The sequence below is a fragment of the Bubalus bubalis genome, chromosome X (genome assembly GCF_019923935.1).
Source record: "Bubalus bubalis isolate 160015118507 breed Murrah chromosome X, NDDB_SH_1, whole genome shotgun sequence".
NCBI classification, from domain to species: domain Eukaryota; kingdom Metazoa; phylum Chordata; class Mammalia; order Artiodactyla; family Bovidae; genus Bubalus; species Bubalus bubalis.
Genome location: NC_059181.1, coordinates 83,859,338 through 83,885,431, shown reverse-complemented (window position 1 = coordinate 83,885,431; position 26,094 = coordinate 83,859,338). Strand labels below are relative to the sequence as shown.

Here is a 26,094-nt window from a genome sequence, read left to right as displayed (position 1 = left end):
GTTGGCACTGATGATCAAAATTGAAATGAAAAGACAGATAAGCAAGAAACAGGGAAAAGATATTTCCAACAAATAAAGTATTAATATAAATACAGTATTAATATCTAGAATATTTTCTTTCTTTTTTTAATATAAATTTATTTATTTTAATTGGAGGCTAACTACTTTACAATATTGTATTGGTTTTGCCACACATTGACATAAATCTACCACGTGTGTACATGTGTTCCCCATCCTGAAACCCCCTCCCACCTCCCTCCCAATATGATCCCTCTGGGAAATCCCAGTGTACCAGCCCTGATCATCCTGTATCATGCATCAAACCTGGACTGGCGATTCGTTTCATATATGATAATATACATGTTTCAATGCCATTCTCCCAAATCATCCCACCCTCGCCCTCTCCCACAGAGTCCAGAAGACTGTTCTATACATCTGTGTTTCTTTTGCTGTCTTGCATACAGGGTTATTGTTACCATCTTTCTAAATTCCATATATATGCGTTAGTATACTGTATTGGTGTTTTTCTTTCTGGCTTACTTCACCCTGTATAATAGGCTCCAATTTCATCCACCTCATTAGAACTGATTCAAATGTGTTCTTTTTAATGGCTGAGTAATATTCCACTGTGTATATGTACCACTGCTTTCTTATCCATTCATCTGCTGATGGATATCTAGGTCACTTCCATGTCCTGACTATTGTAAACAGTGCTGTGATGAGCATTAGGGTACACGTGTCTCTTTCAATTCTGGTTTCCTCGGTGTGTATGCCCAGCAGTGGGATTGCTGAGTCGTATGGCAGTTCTATTTCCAGTTTTTTAAGGAATCTCCACACTGTTCTCCATAGTGGCTGTACTAGTTTGCATTCCCACCAACAGTGTAAGTGGGGTCCCTTTTCTCTGAACCCTCTCCAGCATTTATTGCTTGCAGACTTTTGGATCGCAGCCATTCTGACTGGTGTGAAATGGTACCGCATTGTGGTTTTGATTTGCATTTATCTGATAATGAGTGATGTTGAGCATCTTTTCATGTGTTTGTTAGCCATCTGTATGTCTTCTTTGGAGAAATGTCTGTTTAGTTCTTTGGCCCATTTTTTGATTGGGTCATTTATTTTTCTGGAATTGAGCTGAAGGAGTTGCTTGTATATTTTTGAGATTAGTTGTTTGTCAGTTGCTTCATTTGCTATTATTTTCTCCCATTCTGAAGGCTGTCTTTTCACCTTGCTTATAGTTTCCTTTGTTGTGCAGAAGCTTTTAAGGTTAATTAGGTCCCATTTGTTTATTTTTGTTTTTATTTCCAATATTCTGGGAGATGGATCATAGAGGATCCTGCTGTGATTTATGTCGGAGAGTGTTTTGCCTATATTCTCCTCTAGGAGGTGTATAGTTTCTGGTTTATGTTTAGATTTTTAATCCATTTTGAGTTTATTTTTGTGTATGGTGTTAGCAAGTGTTCTAGTTTCATTCTTTTACAAGTGGTTGACCAGATTTCCCAGCACCACTTGTTAAAGAGATTGTCTTTTCTCCATTGTATATTCTTGCCTCCTTTGTCAAAGATAAGGTGTCCATTGGTGTGTGGATTTATCTCTGGGCTTTCTATTTTTTTTCCATTGATTTATATTCCTGTCTTTGTGCCAGTACCATACTGTCTTGATGACTGTGGCTTTGTAGTATAGAGCCTGAAGTCAGGTAGGTTGATTCCTCCAGTTCCATTCTTCTTTCTCAAGATTGCTTTGGCTATTCGAGGTTTTTGTATTTCCATACAAATTGTGAAATTATTTGTTCTAGCTCTGTGAAAAATACCCTTGATAGCTTGAAAGGGATTGCATTGAATCTATAGATTGCTTTGGGTAGTATACTCATTTTCACTATGTTGATTCTTCCAATCCATGAATACGGTATATTTCTCCATCTATTAGTGTCCTCTTTGATTTCTTTCACCAGTGTTTTATAGTTTTATACATATAGGTCTTTTGTTTCTTTAGGTAGATATATTCCTAAGTATTTTATTCTTTTCGTTGCAATGGTGAATGGAATTCTTTCCTTAATTTCTCTATTTTCTCATTATTAGTGTATAGGAATGCAAGGGATTTCTGTGTGTTGATTTTATATCCTGCCACTTTACATTGATTGGCTCTAGTAATTTTCTGGTGGAGTCTTTAGGGTTTTCTATGTAGAGGATTATGTCATCTGCAAAGAGTGAGAGTTTTACTTCTTCTTTTCCAATTTGGATTCCTTTTATTTCTTTTTCTGTTCTGATTGCTGTGGCCAAAACTTTCAAAACTATTTTGAATAGTAGTGGTGAGAGTGGGCACTCTTGTCTTGTTCCTGACTTTAGGGGAAATGCTTTCAATTTTTCACCATTGAGGATAATGTTTGCTGTGGGTTTGTCATATATAACTTTTATTATGTTGAGGTATGTTCCTTCTATTCCTGCTTTCTGGAGGGTTTTTTTTTTTAATCATAAATGGATGTTGAATTTTGTCAAAGGCTTTCTCTGTATCTATTGAGATAATTATATGGCTTTTATTTTTCAATTTGTTAATGTGGTGTATTACATTGATTGATTTGCGGATATTGAAGAATCCTTGCATCCCTGGGATAAAGCCCACTTGGTCATGGTGTATGATCTTTTTAATGTTTTGTTGGATTCTGATTGTTAGAATTTTGTTAAGGATATTTGCATCTATGTTCATCAGTGATATTGGCCTGTAGTTTTCTTTTTTTGTGGCATCTTTGTCAGATTTTGGTATTAGGGTGATGGTGGCCTCATAGAATGAGTTTGGAAGTTTACCTTCCTCTGCAATTTTCTGGAAGAGTTTGAGTAGGATAGGTGTTAGCTCTTTTCTAAAGTTTTGGTAGAATTCAGCTGTGAAGCCTTCTGGACCTGGGCGTTTGTTTGCTGGAAGATTAATGTTTCAATTTCCTTGCTTGTGATGGGTCTGTTAAGATTTTCTATTTCTTCCTGGTTCAGTTTTGGAAAGTTGTACTTTTCTAAGAATTTGTCCATTTCTTCCAAGTTGTCCATTTTATTGGCATATAATTGTTGATAGTAGTCTCTTATGATCCTTTGTATTTCTGTGTTGTCTGTTGTGATCTCTCCATTTTCATTTCTAATTTTATTGATTTGGTTTTTCTCCCTTTGTTTCTTGATGAGTCTGGCTAATGGTTTGTCAATTTTATTTATCCTTTCAAAAAACCAGCTTTTGGCTTTGTTGATTTTTTTCTAGGTCTCTTTTGTTTCTTTTGCATTTATTTCTGCCCTAATTTTTAAGATTTCTTTCCTTCTACTAACCCTGGGGTTCTTCATTTCTTCCTTTTCTAGTTGCTTTAGGTGTAGAGTTAGGTTATTTATTTGACTTTTTTCTTGTTTCTTGAGGTATGCCTGTATTGCTATGAACCTTCCCTTTAGCACTGCTTTTACAGTGTCCCACAGGTTTTGGGTTGTTGTGTTTTCAATTTCATTCGTTTCTATGCATATTTTGATTTCTTTTTTGATTTCTTCTGTGATTTGTTGGTTATTCAGCAGCGTGTTGTTCAGCCTCCATATGTTGGAATTTTTAATAGTTTTTCTCCTGTAATTGAGATCTAATCTTACTGCACTGTGGTCAGAAAAGATTCTTGGAATGATTTCAATTGTTTTGAATTTACCACAGCTAGATTTATGGCCCAGGATGTGATCTATCCTGGAGAAGGTTCCATGTGCGCTTGAGAAAAAGATGAAATTCATTGTTTTGGGGTGAAATGTCCTATAGATATCAATTAGGTCTAACTGGTCTATTGTATCATTTTAAGTTTGTGTTTCCTTGTTAATTTTCTGTTTAGTATCCATAGGTGTGAGTGGGGTATTAAAGTCTCCCACTATTATTGTGTAATTGTTAATTCCCCCTTTCATACTTGTTAGCATTTGCCTTACATATTGCAGTGCTCCTATGTTGGGTGCATACATATTTATAATTGTTATATCTTCTTGGATTGATCCTTTGATCATTATGTAGGGTCCTTCTTTGTCTCTTTTCATAGCCTTTGTTTTAAAGTCTATTTTATCTGATATGAATATTGCTACTCCTGCTTTCTTTTGGTCTCTATTTGCATGGAATATCTTTTTCCAGCCTTTCACTTTCAGTCTGTATGTGTCCCTTGTTTAGAGGTGGGTCTCTTGTAGACAACATATATAGGGGTCTTGTTTTTGTATCCATTCAGCCAGTCTTTGTCTTTTGGTTGGGGCATTCAACCCATTTACATTTAAGGTAATTATTGATAAGTATGATCCCGTTGCCATTTACTTTATTGTTTTGGGTTCGAGTTTATACACCCTTGTTGTGTTTCCTGTCTAGAGAAGATCCTTTAGCATTTGTTGGAGAGCTGGTTTGGTGGTGCTGAATTCTCTCAGCTTTTGCTTGTCTGTAATTTATTTCTCCTTCATATTTGAATGAGATCCTTGCTGGGAACAGTAATCTGGGCTGTAGGTTATTTTCTTTCATCACTTTAAGTATGTCTTGCCATTCCCTCCTGGCCTGAGAGTTTCTATTGAAAGATCAGCTGTTATCATATGGGAATCCCCTTGTGTGTTATTTGTTGTTTTTCCCTTGCTGCTTTTAATATTTGTTCTTTGTGTTTGATCTTTGTTAATTTGATTAATATGTGTCTTGGTGTGTTTCGCCTTGGGTTTATCCTGTTTGGGACTCTCTGGGTTTCTTGGACTTGGGTGATTATTTCCTTCCCCATTTTAGGGAAGTTTTCAGCTATTATCTCCTGAAGTATTTTCTCATGGTCTTTCTTTTTGTCTTCTTCTGGGATTCCTATGACTCGAATGTTGGGGCATTTAACATTGTCCCAGTGCTCTCTGAGATTGTCCTCATTTCTTTTAATTCGTTTTTCCTTTTTCCTCTCTGTTTCATTTATTTCTACCATTCTATCTTCTACCTCACTTATCCTATCTTCTGCCTGTTATTGTACTGTTGGTTCCCTCCAGAGTGTTTTTGATCTCATTTATTACATTATTCTTTATATATTGACTCTTTTTTATTTCTTCTAGGTCCTTGTTATACCTTTCTTGCATCTTCTCAATCCTGGTCTCCAGGTTGTTTATCTGTGATTCCATTTTGTTTTCAAGATTTTGGATCATTTTCCCTATCACTATTTGGAATTCTTTATCAGGTAGATTCCCTATCTTTTGTTTGGTTTGGTGGGCATTTATCCTTTTCCTTTACCTGCTGAGTATTTCTCTGCCTTTTCATTTTGTTTATATTGCAGTGTTTGGGGTTTGGGGTGGCCTTTCCATATTCTGGCAGTCTGTCGTTCCTCTTTATTGTGGAGGTGGGTGTGGTTGGACGGGTGGCTTGTCAAGGTTTCCTGGTTAGGGAAGCTTGTTTTGGTGTTCTTGTGGGTGGAGCTGGATTTCTTCTCTCTGGAGTGCAATGAAGTATCCAGTAGTGAGTTATGAGATATCAATGGGTTTGGAGTGACTTTGGGCAGCCTGTATATTGAAATTCGGGGCTATGTTCCTGTGCTGCTGGAGAATTTGCGTGGTATGTCTTGCTCTGGAACTTGTTGGCCCTTGGGTGGTGCTTGGTTTCAGTGTAGGTATGGAGGCATTCGATGAGCTCCTATAGGTTAATGTTCCCTGGAGTCAGGAGTTCTCTGGTGTTCTCAGGATTTGGACATAAGCCTCCTGCCTCTGGTTTTCAGTCTTATTCTTACAGTATCCTCAAGACTTCTCCATCTCCTTTCGAAGACAATGGGCTGCTTTTCTGGGTGCCTGATGTCTTCTGCTAGCATTCAGAAGTTGTTTTGTGGAAACAGCGTTCAAATGTTCTTTTGATGAATTTGTTGTGGAGAAAGTGGTCTCCCCATCCTATTCCTCTGCCATCTTAGGACTGCCTCCCTGGAATATTTTTTAATCATTCAAATCAGTAAATAAAGTACCAATCAATCCAATAGAAAAATCATCTAAGGCCATGGGTAGCAATTTAGAGAAGAAATGAGACCAGGCAATAAATCAGAAAAACTGTTCAACTTCATTAGTAATCAGAGATTCAAATTAAAACTACACTGAGATAAATGCCTCAAGTTGCTTACTGCCTCAAAGACCCTCTGTGATTCTTTCCAGCTTCTCACAAGATAAATTCCAATTTACTTTTCAAATCTTTATTTCCAACTTCTTCAGGATGATGAAGTGGGAGTCAGAAAACCTGGGTCTGAATCCTAATTAGCTTTAGTTGTGTAGCATTGAGCAAGTCATCTGACTCAGTCAATCTCAATTTTCAACATCTATGAAATATGGATTACATATTTCTAAGCAAATGTGGAAACATTAGATAAAGCTCTGTCAATTTTATGTGCTTAGGCACTCAGTTGTGTCTGCCTATTTGTGACCCCATGGACTGTAGGCTGCCAGGCTTCTCTGCCCATGGAATTCTCCAGGCAAGAATACTGGAGTGGGTTGCCATTTCGAAGGAAATTATAAAGTCAATTATAAAGTGCTACAAAATGTAGAGTAATATTTTATAATAATTGATTATTTTCTAATCAGTGTAGAAAACTGGAAAACACACAAAAACATAGGAAAAAAACATAAAAGTATATGGGAAAAAAAGAAACATTCCATACACACAATTCAAGCCCGAGAAGAAACCACTTTTAATATGCTGGTAATCCCATGGACAGGCTTCTCTGGTGGTTCAGCATTAACGAATTTTACTGCCAATGCATGAGACATGGATTCTATCTCTGGGTCGGGAAGATGCCCTGGAGAAGGAAATTGCAACCCATGCCAGTATTCTGCCTGGGAAATCCCACGGACAGAGGAGCCTGGCAGGCTACAGTCCATGGGTTGCAAAACAGACATGACGGAGTGATTAAACAACAACAAAATTAATAAACAGCCTGTCACTGAAGGGAAATTCGAAAGTATTTTGTACTAAAAGAAAATGAAAGATAGCATATCAAAATTAGTGGGATTCAACTAATGAAGTACTTAAAGAGAAATTTATAAGTACCTATAGTCGAAATTGGTGGCTCAGACGGTAAAGCGTCTGCCTACAGTGCAGGAGACCTGGGTTTGATCCCTGGGTCAGGAAGATCCTCTGGAGAAGGAAATGGCAACCCACTCCAGTACTCTGGCCTGGAAAATCCCATGGACAGAGGAGCGTAGTAGGTTACAGTCCATGGGGTTGCAAAGAGTCAGACACAACTGAGCGACTTCACTTCACACTTCACTTCTTCACAGTAGAAAAGGGGAACAGCCTCAAATCAATGCCTTATGAAACTAGCAAAAGTGGGATAAAATAAACCAAAAGAAAATAGAAGGAATGAATAATAAAAAGCAGAAGTCAGTGAAATTGAAGACAAAAATCAATAGAAAAAATCAGTGAAACCAAAATCTGGCTTTCTATGACAATCAGTAAAATTGATAAACTTCTAGCAAGATTAACAAAAATAGAAGATGCAAATTACTAATATAGGGACAAAAGAGAAGTCTTCATTATAGATTCTACAGATACTAAAAGAATAAAAGGGAGACATTATGAATAACTTTACACCAGTTAGCTTAATATCTTAGATGAGATGGATGAATTATTTGAAAGACACAATTACCAAAGCTTACTCAAGGAAAGATGAATAATCTGAAGAGTTCTACATCTTCTAAAGAACGGCAAAAAAAGCAGCATGACCAAAACGATTTTGAAAGAGAAAGATGTTGGAAGGTACACACTATGTGATTTCAAGGCAATATAAAAATATAGTTTTAAAGTCAGTGTGGTGTTGGAAAAAGGTTAGACAAATATGCCAATGGAATAGAATGAAGAGTCAACAGAGAGGGGACCCACATTTATGGCTCTATTGATTTTCAACAAAGATGCAAAGGCCATTCAATGGAGAAAAAATAGCCTTTCAACAAATGCTGCTGGACTACTTGGACAATCATATGCAAAACATAAAATAATATGAACTTTATATCTCATTAATTTTGTAGTTGAAAGTGAAATCGCTCAGTCGTGTCCAACTCTTTGTGATCCCATGGACTGTAGTCTACCAGGCTTCTCTGTCCATGGGATTTTCCTGGCAAGAGTACTGGAGTGGGTTGCCATTTCCTTCTCCAGGGGATCTTCCTGACTCAGGGATCAAACCCAGGTCTCCTGCATCGCATGCAGATGCTTTACCCTCTGAGCCACCAGGGAAGCCCTTATATCTCATACCATCTACAAAAATTAACTCAAGATGTATCATAGACACACTTTAATGTAAACCCCAATACTTTAAAACTTCTAAAAGAAAATACAGGAGACTATAGTTGTGATCTTAGGTTAGGTGAAGAGTTCTTAGATATGACACCAAAAGTACAATTCATAAAAGAAATTTCGTAAAATAGGAATTCATCAAAATTAAGAACTTCTGCTTCTGAAAAACATTAAGAGAATAAAAAGGAAAGCCACTAACTAGAAGAAATTATTTGCAGATCACATTACTGATAAAGGACTTTTATCCAGAATACACAGTTTCCTGGGTAGAGCAGTGGTAAAGAATCCACCTGCCAATGCAAGAGACGTGGGTTTGATCTCTGGGTTGGGAAGATCCCCTGGAGGAGGAAATGGCAACCCACTCCAGTATTCTTGCCTGGGAAATCGCATGGACAGAGGAGCCTAGTGGGCTACAGTCCCTGGAGTCACAAAGAGTCAGACATGAGTGGATGACTGAGCACAAGCACATTCAGAAAATATAAAGAAATCTCAAAACTTAAGAATAAGGAAACCAACAACCCAATTCAAAAATGGGATTAAAATTTGAATAGACATTTCACCAAGGAAGATTCACAAATGTCACACACATCATTAGTCATCAGGGAAATGAAAAATTGAAACCATGAGGACATATCATGAAAACTGAAACCATGAGGACTAACTTATTAGAATTGATAAATGCAAAAAATCTGAATATACTAAGTGCTGGTGAGGAAATGAAGCAACTGTAGCTCTCCTTATACAATACGGTTGTAAAACAACTTGGCAGTTTCTTCTAAAGTTAAATATACCCTTAACTATACCACTCAGCAATCCCACACCTAGGTATTTTTCCAACTAAAACAAAACATATATTCAAACCAAAATCTGTACTATATGTTTAAAATGGATTTAGTCAGTCTGAAAAACCTGAGAGCAACATAAACGTCCTTCAACTGATGAATTTTAAAACATGCAAGCGAAAAATTATTATTCAGCAATATAAAGAAATGAAAGACTGATACAGACAAACATGGATGACCCTCAAAGGCATTACGCTAGATGAAAAAAGCCAGATTCAAAGTCTACATACTGTATTTGTGTTGGTTGCTCAGTCGTGTCTGACTCTTTGCAACCCTGTGAATTGTAGCTCACCAGGCTCCTCGGTCCATGAGGAATCTCCAGGCAAGAATACTGGAGTGGACTGCCATGCCTTCCTCCAGGGGATCTTCCCAACCCAGGGAATGATCCCAGGTCTCCCGAATTGCATGCAGATTCTTTGCCATCTAAGCCACCAGGAAAGCCCTACATACTGCATGATTACAATTAATTATTTTTAATCTGGACAAGGGACAGAAAAAAGATCAGTAGTTGCCAAGGACTAAGGTGGGGGAAGGATTTTACTATAAAGGGATACAGAGTAAATTTTGAGAGTGATGGAGCTTATATCTTGATTATGGTGGTACCATTAGTCAAAACTCACAAAACTGTACTCTCTGGGTTGGGAAGATCCCCTGGAGGAGGATGAAAAAAGGGTGAATTGTTAAATTTTATTTATTTTTTAACTTTTACAATTGAGATAAAATTAACATATAACATTGTACTAGTTTTAGGTGTATTTAAAAGGGTGATTTTGCTGCATGTGAATTATACTATAATAAGACAATTAAAAAGAAACATATAGAGGAAAGAAAAATCATACATAATTCTACCACCAGAAGGAACACGTGTACACCCATGGCGGATGCATGTTGATGTATGGAAAAACCAATACAATATTGTAAAGTAAAAAAATAATAATAATAATAATAAATTAAAAAAATTTATTTACTTATTTATTCATTTTAATTTTTGGCTGTGCTGGGTCTTCATTTCTGTGCACGGGCTTTCTCCAGTTTCAGTGAGCACCAGCTACTCTCTTCTTTTGGAGCATGGGCTCTAGGGTGTGCTGGCTCAGTAGTTAAGGCATATGGACCTAATTGCCCCACGGCATGTGGGATCTTCCTGGACCAAGGCTCGAACTCATGTCTCCTGAACTGCAAGGCAGATTCTTAACCACTGGACTACCAGGAAAGCCCATAACACAACCACTTTTGACATTCTGGTAATAGTCCTCTAATCTTTATTTTCCTGTTTTTAAGTTTTAGGTTTATCAAAAAACTAAGTAGAAAGTACACAAAGTGCTCATATTTCCCCTCTTCACATCACCCCCACTTTTTCCTGGCATTAACATCTTGCATTAGTGTCATACATTTGTTAAAATTAATGAACTGATACTTGATATATTAACTACATAGTTTACATGAGAGCGTACTCTGTATAGTTCTATGTGTTATGACAAATGTATAAATGACATATATCTGCCATTACAGTATCATACAGAACAGTTTCGCTGCCCTAAATATGCCCATACTCTGCCTTCATCTTTCCCTGCCTCCATTCCCACAACTCCTAAAAACCACTGACTTTCTACTGTCTCTATAGTTTTGTCTTTTCCAAGATGTCATATAGTTGGAATCACAGGGTATGCAGACTTTTTAGACTGGCTTCTTTCACCCAGAAATATACATTTAAGATTCCTCTAAACTTTTTCAAGGCTTGACAGTTCATTTATCATTGAATAATATCCCACTGTATGGATGTATAGCTTGTTTATCAACTCATCTATTAAAGGACATATTGCTGCTGTGCTTAGTCACTCAATCATGTCTGACGTTTTGTGACCCCGTGGATTATAGCCTGCCAGGCTTCTCTGTTTATGGGATTCTCCAGGCAAGAATATTGCAGTGGGTTGCCATGCCCTTCTCCAGGGGACCTTCCCAACCCAGGGATTGAACCCAGGTCTCCCACATTGCAGGCAGATTCTTTATCATTTGAGCCACCAGGAAAGGACAACTTGGTTGCTTCCAATTTTTGAAAATGAAATGAATTGAAAATTCATTTGCATGATACCTGGGAGTATGATTGCTGGGTTTTAAAGTAAGACTATATCTAGCTCTTTAAGAAACTGCCAAACTGTCTTCCAAAGTGACTATACTATCTTGCATTCCCATCAGCTATGAATCAAAATTCCTGCTGCAGCTAAGTCACTTCAGTCATGTCCGACTCTGTGCGACCCCATAGACAGCAGCCCACCAGGCTCCCCCGTCCCTGGGATTCTCAAAGCAAGAACACTGGAGTGGGTTGCCATTCCCACTCCAGTGTTCTTCATCAGCAATGAATGAAAGTTCCTACTGCTCCACATTCTTATCAGTATTTTGTTGTTGTCTGTATTTTGGGTATTAGCCATTCTAACAGGTGTGTAGTGGTATCTCATTTGTTGTTTTAATTTCCAATTCCCTAATGATATTTAATATTGAGCATCTTTTCATATACTTATTTGCCACCCATGTATCTTCTTTGGTGCACTATCTGTTTAGTTCTTTTGCCCATTTATTAATGGGGTTGTTTATTTTCTTACTGTTGAGCTTTAACAGTTATTTGTATATTTCAATACAAGCCCTCAATCAGACATGCATTTTGCAAATATTTTCCTTCAGTCTGTGGCTTGTCTTTTTACTCTCTTAACAGTATCTTTTGCATAGAAGAATTTATTACTTGTAATGAAGTCCAATTCATCAACTTTTTTTCTTGCATGGAGCGTACTTTTGGTGTATCTGAAAACTCATTACTAAACCCAAGGTCACCTAGATTTTTCTCCTTTGTTATTTTCTGGAAGTTTTATAGTTTTGCATTTTATATTTAGATCTGTAATTCATTTTGTAAGTTTTTTTAATGGTCATTTTTTACATGGAGATGTCTAGTTGTTTCAGCACCATTTGTTGAAAAGATTATCCTTTTTCCAATGAATTGTCCTTGCTCCTTTTGTCAAAGATCAGTTGACTATATTTGTGTGGGTATATTTCTGGGCATTCTATTATGCTGCACCGATCCATTTGTCTATTCTTTCAACAACATCACATTATGTTAAGTACTATAGCTTTATAGCAAGTCTTGAATTTGGGTGCTGCACTGATCCATTTGTCTATTCTTTCAACAACATCACATTATGTTAAGTACTATAGCTTTATAGCAAGTCTTGAAGTTGGGTAGCATCAGTTCTCTAACTTTGTTGAGGTTCTTCACTATTGTGTTGGCAATTCTGATTCAGATCTTTCCATATAAACTTTAGAGTTAACTTTGTTAATTTCCACAAGGTAAGTTCAGTTCAGTTCAATTCAGTCACTCAGTCCTGTCCCATTCTTTGAGACCCCATGGAAGGCAGCATGTCAGGCCTCCCTGTCCATCACCAACTCCCAGAGTTTACTCAAACTCATGTCCATTGAGTCGGTGATGCTATCCAACCATCTCATCCTCTCTTGTACCCTTCTCTTCCAGCCTTCAATCTTTCCCAGCATCAGGGTCCTTTCTAATGAGTCAGTTCTTTGCATCCGGTGGCCAAAGTATTGGAGTTTCAGCTTCAGCATCAGTCCTTCCAATAAATATTCAGGACTGATTCCTTTAGGATGGATCGGTTGGATCTCCTTGCAGTCCAAGGGACTCTCAAGAGTCTTCTCCAACACCACAGTTTAAGAGCATCAGTTCTTCGGTGCTCAGCTTTCTTTATAGTCCAACTCTCACATCCCTACATGACTACTAGAAAAACCATAGCTTTGACTAGACGGACCTTTGTTGGCAAAATAATGTCTCTGCTTTTTAATATGCTGTCTAGGTTCATCATAACTTTTCTCCCAAGGAGCAAGTGTCTTTTAATTTCATGGCTGCAGTCACCATCTTCAGTGATTTTGAAGCCCCCCCCCCCCAAAATAAAGTCTGTCACTGTTTCCACTGTTTCCCCATCAATTTGCCATGAAGCGATGGGACCAGCATACCATGATCTTCGTTTTCTGAATGTTGAGTTTTAAGCCAACTTTTTCACTCTCCTCTTTCACTTTCATCAAGAGGCTTTTTAGTTCACTTTCTGCCACAAGGGTGGTATCATCTGCATATCTGAGGTTATTGATATTCTCCTGGCAATCTTGATTCCAACTTGTACTTCATCCATCCCAGCATTTCTCATGATGTACTCTGCATATAAGTTAAATAAGTAGGGTGACAATATACAGCCTTGATGTACTCCTTTCCTGATTTGGAACCAGTCTGTTGTTCCATGTCCAGTTCTAACTGTTGCTTCTTGACCCACATACATATTTCTCAGGAGGCAGGTAAGGTGGTCTGGTATCCCCATCTCTTTCAGAATTTTCCACAGTTTGTTGTGATCCACACAGTTAAAGGCTTTGGCATAGTCAATAAAGCAGAAATAGATGTTTTTCTGGAACTCTCTTGCTTTTTCGATGATCCAACAGATGTTGACAATTTGATCTCTGGTTCCTTTGTCTTTTCTAAATCCAGCTTGAACATCTGGAAGTTCACAGTTCACATATTGCTGAAGTCTGGCTTGGAGAATTTTGAGCATTACTTTGCTAGCGGGTGAGATGAGTGGAATTGTGCAGTAGTTTGAGCATTCTTTGGCATTGCCTTTCTTTGGGTTTGGAATGAAAACTGACCTTTTTCCAGTCCTGTGGCCACTGCTGAGTTTTCCAAATTTGCTGGCATATTGAGTGCAGCACTTTCACAGTATTATCTTTTAGGATTTGAAATAGCTCAACTGGAATTCCATCACCTCCACTAGCTTTGTTCATAATGATGCTTCCTAAGGCCTCTGATCTGATCTGAAGGCCCACTTGACTTCACATTCCTGGATGTCCACAAGTTAAACTGCTGGGATTTTGAATGGTATTGAATCTATAGATCAAGTCATGAACTACTAGTATCTTAACAATATTGAGTCTTTCTGTCCATGAACATGGAATCTCTTTCCAGTAATTTGATATCTTTCCTGAGAGTTTTATAGTTTTCCTCATATAGATTTTATATATATTTTGCTAAATTTATATCTAAGTATTTCATTTTCTGGTGCTAACGTAAATGGTATTGTGTTTTTAATTATAGATTCCAATTGTTCATTAATGGTATATAGGAAAACAATTGACTTTCATATATTAACTTCATATTCTTAAACCTTACTCTAATGGCTCATTTATTTTAGAAGGGTTTTTTTTTTTTTTTTGGTTGATTTTTTTGAATTTTAAAATAATCATGTCATCTGCTAGCAAAGGTAGTTTTATGTCTTCCTTCCAAATATGTATGCACTTTATTTCCATTTCCCATCTTACTGCATTTGTTAGGACTTCCAATACAACACTGAGTAGGAATGGTGAGAAACAACACCATTGCCTTGTTCTTGATCTTAGGCCAAAATATTTAGCTTCTCTCCATTAAGTATTGTATTCCTGGTAGATTTTTTTTTTATAGATGTTCTTTATGAAGTTGAAGAAGTCTTCACTCTATTCTCATTCACTGTATATTGTTCACTTTTGTCAAGTGATTTTTCTGTATGTATTGATATAATCGAGTAGTTTTTCTTTTTTAGCCTATTGATGTGATGGATTATATTAATTGATTTTTGGATGATGAAACAGCCTGGAAAAAAATCCCACTTGACTGGATTTTTCCTACATTGCTAGATTCAATTTGCTAATATTTTGTTGTGGATTATTGCATGGGAGATATTAATCTGTAGTTCCTTTCTTACAATGTCTTTGTCTGGTTTTGGTATTAGGGTAATATTGGTCTCATAGAATGAATTAGGGAGTGCTCTCTCTCTCTGCTTTTATCTTCTGAAACTGATTGTAGAGTACTGGTATTATGTCCTTAAATGTTTGGGAGAATTCACCAGTTTATTATCTGGGCATGGTGCTTTCCGTTTTGAAAGAGTATTAATTTCTTTAACAGACGTAAGCCTATTCAGATTGTCTATTTTGTTTTATGTGAGTTTTAGTTGGTTGTATCTTCCCAGATATTGGTAAGGTTTTCCCTAAGTTATATTATTGGCATGGAATTGTGCATATTTTTATGACAGTTCTGGTGGTAGTGATGGCCTTTTTTTCATTTCTGAAATTAGTAATTTGTGCTTTCTTTTTTAGTTAATCGAACTAGAGGTTTATCTATTTTATTGATCTTTTCAAAGAACCAGACTTCGGTTTCATTTATTTTTCTCTTATGTTTTCCTGGTATAACTTTCATTGATTTCTGCTTTAATTTTTTAAAATTTCTTTTCTTCTGCTTACTTTGGGTTTGATTTGCTCTTCTTTTTCTAGTTTCCTAAGGTGGAAGCTGAGATTATTGATATCAGATCTTTTTTTCTAATATATTAATTCTATGCTATAAATTTCCCTCTAAGCACTGCTTAGAATTTTTATAAATTATATTTTTATTTTCATATAATCCAAAATGTGTTTAAACTTCACTTGAGACTTCTTTGGCCTATGTGCTATTTGGAAGTATATTGTTTAATCTCTAAATATTTTGATAGTTTTACAGGTATGTTTCTGCTATTGATTTTTTAGTCTAATTCTACTATGTTCTGAGAGCATATTGATATAATTTATATTCTTATAAGTCTTGTTAAGATCTGTTTTATGACCCATGAATGTGGTCCATCTTGGTGAATGTTCCATTGACCTGGAGAAGAATGTGTATTCTGCTGTTGTTGGATGAAATACTCTGCAGATAACAATTAGATCCCGTTGACTGATGGTGCAGTTCAGTTCAACTATACCATTATTAACTTTCTGCCTGCTGGATCTATTGATTACTAATAGAGAGGTTTTAAACTCTCTAATTAAAATAGTGGACTTGTCTGTATCTTCTTGCAGTACTATCCATTTTTGCATCATGTATTTTGATGCTCTGTTAGGTATACACATAATTTTCCTTGCTCTGAAGTCTGCTTTGTCTAAAACTAATATAGTTCCTCCCACTTTCATCTAATTGGTGTGTTAGCATGTTATATCTTTCTCCATCCCTTTACTTTTAAAAATTTGTTTATTTTTAATTGGAGGATATTTTGTAGCATCCTTTTACTTTTAATCTTTAATCTTATTAAAGATTAAAATAATCTTTAATCTTTAAACTTTTAATCCTATATGTATCTTTACATTTTAAGTGTGTAGATAACATATAGTTGGGTCTTATTTTTGTTATAATCCACTTGGATAGTCAGTCTTTTAATTGGTGTATATAGACCATTCACATTTAAAGTGATTATTGATACAGCTGGTTAATACTGACAATATCTGTAATTATTTTCTATTCATTTCCCTTTTTTTTTCTTTTGTGTGTGTATTTCACTCTTTTTCTGCTTTCTATGGCTTTATTTGAGCATTTCCTATTATTCTATTTTCTCTCTTTCTTGGTATATCAATTATACTCATCTTTTTAATTAGGTAGTCATAGAGTTCGGAGAAGGCAATGGCACCCCACTCCAGTACTCTTGCCTGGAAAATCCAATGGATGGAGGAGCTTGGGGCTGCAGTCCATGGGGTCGCTAAGAGTCGGACATGACTGAGCGACTTCCCTTTCACTTTTCACTTTCATGCACTGGAGAAGGAAATGGCAACCTACTCCAGTGTTCTTGCCTGGAGAATCTTGGACACGACTGAAGTGACTTAGCAGCAGTCATAGAGTTTACAATACACATTTACAAAAATCTAAATCCACTTTCAAATAACACTATACTGCTTCACAGGCACTGCAGGTACTTTGTAGCAGAGTACATCCTTTATAAAATCACTGTCATTCATTTCACTTTTCCTTAAACTATAATTATTCAGTACACTGTTGCTATTATTATTTTGAACAAACTTTATTCTGTTAGGTTAAGAATAAGAAAAATAAAAGATTTCACTCTACCTTCATTTATTCCTTCTTTAACACTCTTCCCTTCTTTATATAGATCTGAGTTTCTGACATTATTTTCATCTTTCTTAAAGAATTTATTTTAACATTTCTTGTGAGGCAGGTCAATTGGTGAAAAATTCCTTCAATTTCTGTTTGTCTGAGAAAATATTTCTCATTCACTTTTGAAGCATAGTTTTGCTGGATACAGAATTGTAGGTTGATGGATTTTTTCTTTCAAGAATTTAAGTGCTTCATTCCACTCTCTTACTGCTTGCATGGTTTCTGAAAAGAAATCATATGCAATTCTTATCCTCGTTCCTCTATATGTAATGTGTTTTTCCTCTTTCAAGATGTTCTCTTTGTCTTTGATTTTCTGCAGTTTAAATATGATATGCCTAGGTGTAAGTTTTCTCACATGTACCTGCTTTGTACTCTCTGGGCTTCTTGGATTTGTGCTTTGGTGTTTGTCATTGCTTTTGGAAAATTCTCAGCCATTATTTCTTCACTCATTATTTCTTTTTTCTTTCTTTCATCTCCTTCTGTCATTCCTATTACATATGTGTTACACTTTTTGTAATTTTCCCACAGTTCTTGAATATTCTATTGAATTTGATCACATTTTCAGTTTGGGACATTTCTCTTGGCATACTTTATTTATTTATTTATGGCCGTGCTAGGTCTTCGTTGCTGCATGCACTTTTTTTCTAGTTGTGACTAGCAGGGAGCTACTCTTTGCTGCAATACGCGGGCTTCTCATTGCTGTGGCTTCTCTCGCTGCAGAGCATGGGCCCTAGGGCATGTGGGCTTCAGTAGCTGTGGCATATGGGCTCAGTAGCTGCAGTTTCCAGGCTCTAGAACAGAGGCTCAATAGTTGTGACACATAGGCTTAGTTGCTTGCTCTTCAGCATTTTCCCAGATGCTGGGAAAAAAAATATGTGGGATTTTCCCAGATCAGGGATTAAACCTGTGTCTCCTGGATTGGCAGGCAGATTCTTTGCCACTGAGCCACCAGGGAAGCCCCTTGCCATATCTTTAGATGACTTACTCTTTCTTCAATCATGTCCAGTGTGCTGATGAGTTCATCAAAAGCATTCTTCATTTTTGTTACAGTGTTTTTGATTTCTCACATTTCCTTTTGATTCTTATTTTTCATCTCTCTTTACATTGCCCATATATGCTTACATTTTGCCTCCTTTTTTCATTAGAGTTCTCAACACATTAATCTTATTTATTTTAAATTCCAAGTCTGATAATTTCAAAATATCTGCCATATCTGAGCCTGGTTCTGATGCGTGATTTGTCTCTTCAGATTGATTTTTCTTTGCCTTTTAGCATGCCCAGTACTTTTTTGTTGGAACTCAGACATGATGTACTTAGTAAAAGTAACTGAGGTAAATGGAACGTTAGTGTGAGGTCTTATGTTAATCTATCTAGGAGTTAGGCTAGTTTTTACTGTTTTTTTTGTAGCCATGGTGTCAGAGGCTAAAATGTGCCTAGTGTCTTTGTTCATCCTCTCCATTGTTATCAGGTTTCCCTAGATTCTTCTTCTTAAACAGTGTCTAAGGCTTGCAGGTCTTTCAATCTCCTGTTATTATATAGGATCCCAATTGATGTGTAGCAAATTGTAGGGGAAGGAGAAATGTTCTATAATCATATAATTAGCTCTCAGTTTTTAGTGATCCATATCCCTGAGTTGCGACCTTCAAAAGCACTAATTAACTTTGCTCCTGCCCACCAGTGTAGGTGAGACAGGAAAGCTAGTGGAGTTGGGCATATATTCCTTCTTCCAGGGTGGTTCCATTCCACTGCAGCCCACCAGGCTCCTCTGTCCATGGAATTCTCCAGGAAAGAATACTGGAGTTGATTGCCATTTCCTTCTCCAGGGGATCTTCCTGACCCAGGGATCAAACCCACGTCTCTGGCATCGCAGGCAGATGCTTTACTGACTGAGCCACCAGTGAAGACGTTCCAGGGTGGTTAGGCACTGATAAAACCCAAATTAGTTAGTCTAAGATAAAATCATTTCCCTTGGTTTTTCCAGTAGTCATGTATGGATGTGAGAGTTGGACTATAAAGAAAGCTGAGTGCTGAAGAATTGATGCTTTTGAACTGTGGTGTTGGAGAAGACTCTTGAGAGTCCCGTGGACTTCAAGGAGATCCAATCAATCCATCCTAAAGGAGATCAGTCCTGGGTGTTCATTGGAAGGACTGATGTTGAAGCTGAAACTCCAATCCTTTGGCCACCTGATGCAAAGAGCTGACTCATTTGAAAAGACCCTGATGCTGGGAAAGATTGAGGGCAGAAGGAGAAGGGGACCAGAGAGGATAAGATGGTTGGATGGCATCACCGACTCAATGGATATGAGCTCGAGTAAACTCTGGGAGTTGGTGATGGACAGGGAGGCCTGGTGTGGTGTGGTTCGTGGGGTTCGCAAAGAGTCGGACACAACTGAGCGACTAAACTGAACTGAAGCCAGGCCTTAGTTAATGAGAATAAAGAACTCTAGGCTCATTTAAAATGGTTACTTTTCACCCTCCTCTGCCTATAACAATTATAAATTTTTCACCAAACCTGAGAACCTGGTGGGGATCCTAGAGGTAAAAACTCAAAAAAGGAGTTTTTCTCTCTCCTTCTCCAGCAATTAGTCGATTACCCGATTACCCATTAAGTGCTCCAACCAGGATCCAGCAGTGGTGATTGTATTCACCTGTCTTTCCAGTTTTCAAAGTAAAAACCACAAGGCAGTTTGCCCTGTGACCTCAATTTTCTATAATTTTAAGAGGACTTGCTGATTTTCATTTCCTTAAGACTTTGTTCTTGTGACAATAGGAGTGACAACTTCTAAGCTCTTTACATGTCAAGAAACTAGAAGCTCTTTCTAGTCTCTCTTCTGTGCATAAAGGTGTATAAAGTTTTCTATTTATATAATTAACATATACAATATACATTTTATAAACTACTTTGAAAGTTAACACATTGTGTACATTTTTGTGCCATTAAATATTCCCCCTATACTACATGCCTAGTGACATGATTTTTCATTAACACAGTTGAAACATAATTTCTTAACCAATCCCCTATTTGAGGGTTCAAATTGTATCCTTTTCTTTGTTTTAAAAAAAATTCCATGATAAATATCCCTGTATATAGGGGCTTCCCTGGCTGTCCAGTAGTTAAGACTCTGCTTCTACTGCAGGAGACAGTAGAAGATCCATGGTCGAGGAACTAAGATCCCATATGCCTCTAGGTGTGGCCAAAAAATATACAAAAAATAAATATCCTTGCATATACACTAATGTATGTAATACTGGTTATTTTCTAAATATAAATTCTTAGAGGTAGATTTATTGAGTCAAAGGTAATGAACGCTTTTAAATTCCCAATCTATATTGTCAATCTGCCTTCCAGAAAAGCTGCACTAATTTACTTCCCAATTGCAGTGTGTGAAAATGTCCAACACTGGATATTTTAATTACTTAAAACTTCATAAATTTGGTGAGGGAAAATGGAAACAATTCTTATTTTCTTTATCAGATCAGATCAGTCACTGAGTCGTGTCCAACTCTTTGCGACCCCATGAAGCGCAGCACGCCAGGCCTCCCTATCCATCACGAGGCCTCCCTATCCATCACCAACTCTTGGAGTTCACTCAGACTCACGTCCATCGAGTCAGTGATGCCATCCAGCCATCTCATCCTCTGCCATCCCCTTCTCCTCCTGCCCCCAATCCCTCCCGGCATCAGAGTCTTTTCCAATGAGTCAACTCTTCGCATGAGGTGGCCAAAGTACTGGAGTTTCAGCTTTAGCATCATTCCTTCCAAAGAACACCCAGGGCTGATCTCCTTTAGAAAGGACTGGAATGGGTTGCCATGCTCTCCTCCAGGGGATCTTCCTGACCCAGGGATTGAACCTACGTCTCTTATGTCTCCTGCACTGGCAGGCGGGTTCTTTACCACTAGCACCATACTAGTGTCTTACAAACTATGCATCTTGAGGATGAAAACATCTTACTCAAAAACTAACTATGCATCAAAACCTGACCATAAATGCAAACATAGTGGTCTTCATCAAATACTCTGGTCCTACTACCTGAGCAACATGGGATTTGGCTAATTATGCTCCAAAGAGAAATCTACAAATTCCTGGAAGGAGCAAATTCAGGAACTGAAGGCAGAGACAAGGAGCTAAACAATAATATCACTGGTGCTATAAAACAACACTGCTGCAATTACTGACACTGATTTCAACTACATAGCAAAAGTATACACTATAATTTTTTTTAAACTATAATCTTTAAGACATGTTTTACCATGGTTGTCCAAGATCGGGCACTTAACTGAATTATAGCTGATTTCTCCATGAGTACATGGAACGATGCTCAATTTTCAGAAACTATGATAAAGTCCATTTCAGCACATTATTATAAGTCTGAACTTTAAAAAACTTTCATGAGTTACACAGCAACATTGACCACACCTTTGCTGCTGCTAAGTCACCTCAGTCGTGTCCAACTCTGTGCAACCCCATAGATGGCAGCCTACCAGGCTCCCCTGTCCCTGGGATTCTCCAGGCAAGAACACTGGAGTGGGTTGCCATTTCCTTCTCCAATGCATGAAAGTGAAAAGTGAAAGTGAAGGCACTCAGTCGTGTCCGACTCCGTGCAACCCCATAGATGGCAGCCCACCAGGCTCCCCCATCTATGGGATTTTCCAGACAAGAGTACTGGAGTGGGGTGCCATTGCCTTCTCCAACCACACCTCAAGTTCCAGTATATTATCTTGGACAAGAAGCACAAGTGAATCGATTTTATTGAAACAGTGATACCTCACCAACTTGAAGGAGATGCAGGCAAGCAAAGTAAACTTATCACTTGCCAGTACCTGAGTGATACCATCTGGAGACTTCAAGTGCTCAGTCTCTCAGTCATGTCCAACTCTTTGTGACTCCATGGACTGTAGCCTGCTGAGTTCCTTTGTCCATGGGATTTCCCAGGCAAGAATACTGAAGTGGGTTGCCATATTCCATCTCCAAGGGATCTTCCCAACCCAGGCATTGAACCCTTGTCTCCTATGGCTCCTGCACTGGCAGATTCTTTACCACTGAGCCACCTGGGAAGTCCAGAGACTTCATGACTTTTCATTGACTCATGGTATCTGTTGAGTAGAACTTGGTCCCAAGAGAATTTCAATGAACACTTGAGATGGACCTTCAACCTGTATCATCATAGCTATTTTTCAAATGGGTTCATGTGGCCCTAATTGAAAGTGGTAATCCCTGCTACTTTAAGGGCCCCTGTTAACAGAAATGATGACAAAAAGTAAACAACAAAGATGTGCTCCTATGCCATCAATGTTTTCTCCAACCATTACTGTCTAGCACCCAGCACCAGGTCAAAAGTTCAATAACTTCATCACCAGTCTAAAGGCAAGAAAACATTCCCATGAACAGTTTTCGATAAGAGCTATTACTGTAGACACATCATCATGTTAAGTACTACAATAATATTTATTTTATTATAACACATACAGTCAGTGGAAAGGGAGAGATGAATCTTTGCTGTTCATTATATAAGAGGACAAATCAAGTAAACAAATTCCTTTTGGAGTACTTTTTAAAGGCTACTATAATAGTGAAGGAAAAAATTAAAAGCATAAGTGCTTCTCTTCTGACATTTATCCAACTTGAAGCAGAACGAAGGGCATGATGTAGCACTCACTACAGAAAAAAAATGTCCTATATCTCTGAAAATTGGGTTTCTAGAACTGAAGTTTCAGTCAGAATTCCTCAGGGCTTTAAGACTTCATTTTCAGGCTACTGAAGCCAGTGAAAGCGGAAAGCCAAGAAAAACCCAAGTCCTTCACTTTTGAGTATATAGCTTATTTCTCTTTATCTGGTAGTTAATTATCTTATTCCTACTTGTTGGATCATTTGTCCAAAATTAATTCAACTTAATATATATTGAGAGGCCTATGCACAGCCTGGGCTTCCCACTACCTGCCTTTTCTACTAGCTTTTCTACTAGCAGGTGGGCAAACTCAATGAGAAGAAAAGGTCCATATTTCGAAGAGGTTTGAGAGTTGAGCAAGGCAACATCATTGGATAAGTTGAGAAATGAAGATTTTTCCATGAAATTTCAATTCATTGTGCCTTTCTATCTCCCATTAACATGGATAACTGAGATTTGATGGTATTCTCAAGGCCATGGGAGATACTTTTACAGAAAGGCTGCTCAACTGGTGAAACCTGATCTGAATAATTTTTCTGGCTAAAATCATCTCTTACTTGTCATCTGGCATAGGACTTTGGGCAAAAAATCAAAGCTCTTGTCTGAAAAAAACAAATTGTTCTTTCTATCAACACCTCAGCTGCACAAATTCTCTGCTAAAGGAGGTTTACTTACTATTTGGTCAAGAATTTAAGTTGTGCTCTTGAACTTTTCACAACAGAATCAACTTTGTGTGCCCTACAACTGGTATCTAACATCCAGTTTTCACTTCAGACATCATAGGCTAAGTCTCCACTACAGGTGCACTTTAGAGAATCCATGATGAATCAGTGCTTCATTTAAAATTTTTTTTTTTTTTTTAAGATTTTAAATTTTATTTTTAAACTTTACATAATCCACCACAGGTATACATGTGTTCCCCATCCTGAACCCTCCTCCCTCCTCCCTTCCCATTCCATCCCTCTGGGTCATCCCAGTGCACCAGCCCCAAGCATCCAGTATTGTGCATCGAACCTGGACTGGCAACTCATTTCATACATGATATTTTACATGTTTCAATGCCATTCTCCCAAATCTTCCCACCCTCTCCCTCTCCCACAGAGCCCATAAGACTGTTCTATACATCAGTGTCTCTTTTGCTGTCTCGTACACAGGGTTATTGTTACCATCTTTCTAAATTCCATATATATGCGTTAGTATACTGTATTGGTGTTTTTCTTTCTGGCTTACTTCACTCTGTATAATAGGCTCCAGTTTCATCCACCTCATTAGAACTGATTCAAATGTATTCTTTTTAATGGCTGAATAATACTCCATTGTGTATATGTACCACAGCTTTCTTATCCATTCATCTACTGATGGACATCTAGGTTGCTTCCATGTCCTGGCTATTATAAACAGTGCTGCGATGAACATTGGGGTACTCGTGTCTCTTTCCCTTCTGGTTTCCTAAATCCACGCACATAGAAAGCCCAGAGATAAAATTTTTTTTTAATAGGAGGATAATTGCTTTACAATGCTGTGTTGATTTCTGCTATTCCCCAATGTGAATCAGCCATAAATATACATATATCCCCTCCTCTTGAGCCTCCCTCCCACCCCTCTAAGTCGTCACAGAGCACTGGGTTGAGCTCCCCATGTTATACAGCAACTTCCACCTAGCTGGCTTATTTATATATGGTAATGTATATATTTCAACAGTATTTTATCAGTGCATTCCACCCTCTCCTTCCCCTGCTGTGTCCACAAGTATGTTCTCTAAGTCTGCGTCTCTATTCCTGCCCTGCAAATAGGTTAATCAATACTATTTTCTAGATTCCATACATATGCATTAATATATGATATTTCTTTTTCTCTTTCTGACTTACTTCACTCTGTGTAACAGGCTCTAGGTTCATCCACCTCACTAGAACTGACTCAAGCTTGCTCCTTTTTATGTCTGAGTAATATTCCATTGTACATATGTACTACAACTTCTTTATCCATTCATCTGTCAATGTACATCTAGGTTGATTCCATGTCCTGGCAATTGTAAATAGTGCTGCAATGAACATTGGGGTACATGTGTCTTTTTGAACTATGGCTCATGCAGCTCAATATCAGAAAAACAAACAACCCAATCAAAAAACTGGCAGAAGACCTAAATACATACTTCTCCAAAGAAGACACCCAGATAGCCAATAAACACATGGAAAAATGCTTAACACTGCTCATTATTAAAGAAATGCAAATCCAAACTACAGTGATGTATCATCTCACTCCAATCAGAATGGGTATCATAAAAAAAATCTATAAACAATAAATGCTGCAGGGGATGTGGAGGAAAGGGAGACCTCCTGTACTGTTAGTGGTAATGTAAACTGGCACAGCCACTATGGAGAACAGTATAGAGATTCTTTTCAAAACACTAGAAATAAACTACCATATGACCTAGTAATCCTACTACTGGGCACATACCCTGCCTGAGTGCCTCATTTTTATAAAATAATATATATGTGTTGTTGTTGTCATTTAGCTGCTAAGTCATGTCCAACTCTTTTGTGACCCCCATAGACTGTAGCCCGCCAGGCTCCTCTATCCGTGGGATTTCCCAGGCAAGAATACTGGAGTGCTGGAGTTGCCATTTCTTTTTCCAGGGGATCTTCCCAACCCAGGGATTGAACCTGGGTCTCTGGCATTGCAGGCAGATTCTTTACCATCTGAGCCACCATGGAAGCCCACACATATGTGTGTGTGTGTGTGTGTGTGTGTGTGTGTGTGTGTAGTTGCATAGAAAAAAAGACTCTAAGTCTACATACCAATTAACCATGATTAACATGCAGATGACACCACCCTTATGGCAGAAAGTGAAGAGGATCTAAAAAGCCTCTTGATGAAAGTGAAAGAGGAGAGTGAAAAAGTTGGCTTAAAGCTCAACATTCAGAAAACTAAGATCATGGCATCTGGTCTCATCACTTTATGGGAAATAGATGGGGCAACATTGGAAACAGTGTCAGACTTTATTTTTGGGGGCTCCAAAATCACTGCAGATGGTGATTGCAGCCATGAAATTAAAAGACACTTACTCCTTAGAAGGAAAGTTATGACCAACCTAGATAGCATATTCAAAAGTAGAGACATTACTTTGCCAACAAAGGTCCATCTAGTCAAGGTTATGGTTTCTCCAGTAGTCATGTACGGATGTGAGAGTTGGACCGTGAAGAAAGCTGAGCGCCGAAGAATTGATGCTTCTGAACTATGGTGTTGGAGAAGACTCTTGAGAGTCCCTTGGACTGCAAGGAGATCCAACCAGTCCATTCTAAAGGAGACCAGTCCTGGGTGTTCTTTGGAAGGAATGATGCTAAAGCTGAAACTCCAGTACTTT

At 37.8% G+C, this 26,094-nt stretch overlaps 1 protein-coding gene across 10 annotated transcripts in view; it reads right to left on the bottom strand.

The window, feature by feature from the left end:
• The window catches only part of CHRDL1 (chordin like 1), a 135,588-nt gene that overhangs the window by 97,155 nt on the left and 12,339 nt on the right, over positions 1–26,094 (bottom strand). The window lies entirely within an intron of this gene.